This window comes from Dendrobium catenatum, unplaced genomic scaffold (genome assembly GCF_001605985.2).
Source record: "Dendrobium catenatum unplaced genomic scaffold, ASM160598v2 fragScaff_scaffold_1256, whole genome shotgun sequence".
Taxonomy (NCBI): domain Eukaryota; kingdom Viridiplantae; phylum Streptophyta; class Magnoliopsida; order Asparagales; family Orchidaceae; genus Dendrobium; species Dendrobium catenatum.
In genome coordinates, this window is record NW_021319718.1 from 563,328 (window position 1) to 566,702 (window position 3,375).

Consider the following 3,375-nt stretch of genomic DNA (forward strand, 5'->3'; position numbering starts at 1 on the left):
GTGTTAATTTCTATTTTTAAGAATAAAGGTGATGCACAAGATTGTGCGAATTATAGAGGTATTAAGTTAATGTGTCATACTTTAAAACTATGGGAGCGAGTTTTGGAGCATAGGTTGTGGCTTGGTACTAATGTTTCTCAAAATCAATTTGGATTTATGCCGGGTAGGTCGACTATGGAAGCCATACATTTATTCAGAGGTTTGATGGAAAAATATAGAGGAAATAAGGAGGATCTACATATGATATTTATTGATTTAGAAAAAGCATATGATAAAGTTCCAAGAGAAGTGCTATGGAGAGTTCTTGAAAAGAAAGGAGTCAATAATGCTTATATTCAAATCATTAAAGATATGTATGCAGGAGCTATTACTTGTGTTCAAACACAAGGTGGTTTGACCAAGTATTTTCCTATTTTGCTTGGATTACTTCAATGATTAGCCTTAAGCCCATATCTTTTTGCTTTAGTCATGGATGTTCTCACCAGACATTTACAAGATGATGTACCTTGGTGTATGCTTTTTGCTGATGATATTCTTCTTGTTGATAAGACTAGAGAGGGAGTTGAAGGTAAACTTGAATTATGGAGGTCAACCTTATAGTCTAAAGGTTTTCACTTGAGTAGATCTAAAACGGAATATATGGAGTTTAATTTTAGTAGTAATAGACCTAGTGAGGGGATTGTGACTTTGGGCGATCAAGTCATTAATAGTACACGTTTTAGATATCTTGGATCTATTGTTCAGAGTGATGGTGAAATAGATGGGATATTATCAGCAGAATTCAAGTTGGATGGTTGAAGTGGAGGAATGCATCGGGCTTATTATGTAATAGAAATGTACCCCTCAAACTTAAGGGAAAATTCTATAAGATGATAGTGAGGCCTGCAATGCTTTATGGTGCTGAATGTTGGCCATTAAAAGAGAAGCATAATACTAAGTTAAGTGTGGCAGAGATGAGGATGCTTAGGTGGATGAGTGGATTTACCCTTAGAGATAGGATACGAAATGAGCATATACGTGAAAAGGTTGGAGTAGCTCCAGTAGAAGATAAGATTAGAGAGAGTCGCCTTAGATGGTTTGGTCACATAAAACGACGACCTTCCGATGACCCGGTTAGGAGAGTAGAGGTATTAGATTTGACTTATGTTAAGAAAGGTAGGGGTAGACCTAAAAAGACTTGGTTAGAAAATATTAAAAATGACCTTTCTTTATTAGATCTAAACGAGAATTTGACTTTTAATATGACCCAATGGAGAAAAAGGATTCATGTAGCCGACCTCACGTAGTGGGATAAAGGCTTGATGTTGTTGTTGTTGTTTTTGTTGTTTATATTTTTCTTGAACGCAATTAGTTAGCTTTGTTTATTAATGATTTTGTAGTTTGAAAAAATTAAAAAGATAAAGAATAATAAAGAAGAAATGAAATGAAATTCTTCCACTTTAGATCACAGAGTGTGACAATATAATTAGCATCCATGCAATAGTACTTCAATGACTAAAGAAGAACTAGAAAAGCTTTTCCTTAACTCAGTGGATGACTCAATGTATTTTAATTATATATATTAGAGTCCTTAAAAGTTAGATTGTTTTGATGCAACACCATCATATACTCATCGATCCAAAATTATATTTTAAGACAAAGAACAACATCAAGTTGAAGGATCATCATCATTAGGATCAGTAAGTACTTGATGAAAAATCTAACATGTTCACTCATTTTAAAGGATCCAATTTTGCGTGTGCTGGGGCGCATCTGCAGGCAGGTTGGGGCTGGGGCGGGAATTAATTTTTTAAAATCATTTTTTACTTATTTCAGCGAAGTTTTTCTGCTGGACAGTCGTCGTAAAAGTTTTCCGGCAAATAATTCTAGCGGAAAAAATTCCCGGCGGTTTTTTTTTTTTTTTTTTTGTATGAAAAAGTTTTTCGACGTTCGATTTATAGTCGAAATTGTTTGTGCCAGAAATCCACAGGAAAATTTTAAAATGGGACTGAAAATTCAGAATTTTCTGTCTGAAATACGCTAATTTCCTTTAATGAGAGCAAGGGAGATGAGGCTTGCAATCAAATTTCCAAGAGAAAGCGATTTCAACGGGAAGGAGACGTGCAAGCGGTTTAGGATTCAGAGAATAGGAAGAAGGTAAATTTTTTTTTTAATTAAGTATTTTTTTATTTTTTTTTTATAAAATATCCTAATAAAGAAGATTATATAGATTATGTTTTTCATTTCCGTTTATTTATGAAATTATAATTATATGTATAAAGAAAATGAAAATTTTATTTTTTAATTTAAAAATATTAAATTTGTAATTTAATATTCGAAGTTAGTTAATGATAATATGTAAATATAAACAGAGCCCATTTGAAAGTATATTAGATTTTAATAAATTTATTTTATTTTATAAATTAAATATGTATGAACAACATTTTTATGAGTTAATGATAATTTGTAAAGAAAATGTGAGGTTACTGAAGAAATTAATTAAAATTAATAAGTTAATAAAAGAAAGGATTAGAGTTGAAGCAAAATTGAGTTGAAAACTTCCAAAAATAAATCGGGGACCATCCAAACTCCGATTTCAGCAAACTTATAGTCGAACTGAACGTCTCGAAAAGATGAACCCAACTACATCGAAATAAGTCCAATCCGAGCCCAATGAGCCCAAATCAAGGGTTCAAAGCACATTTGGGAGGTTTAAACTATAATTTGGATTACCAAATGAGTTTTAAACATGACATGCTTATAATGAAATCGAGCGGCTCGACGAGATGAATCCAACGAGCCTAAGATCACTGAATTCTGAAATCATTAAGACATCCAAATGACCAATAAACGGCCCATGATCAAGGGGATCGATATCGACCATCCATTCAAACCACACCCATTTTGACCTTGATCCTCCATTTATTTACAAGTCATGCCACTCTCAAAAAACTATAAATAACCCACACTCTTCTCATGATAGGGGGAGAAGAAAAAAAGGAAGGGAGGAGTTTGGGGGCTCTCTTGTCACCGACCACCGTTGGAGTTCTTGCCGACCACCGCCGGAGTTCTTGCCGACCACCGCCGGAGTTCTTGCCGACCACCGCCGGAGTTCTTGCCAATCACCGCCGGAGTTCTTGCCGATCACCGCCGAAGTTCTTGCCGATCACCGCCGAAGTTCTTACCGTTCACTGCCGGAGTTCTTGCCAACCATCGCTAGAGTTCCTCCCGATCTCTGCCGGAGTTTTCTTCTAGACCGTCGCTAAAGCTCTTCCCAACCACTGTCTTATTTCGGCCGGTTCATCAATCATCACAAGATTTCTTTCTGATTATTAACCTATTGTAATTCAAGCGGCTCCAAGTAAAGGATCGAATCAAACTTTGTAGCCAACCCAG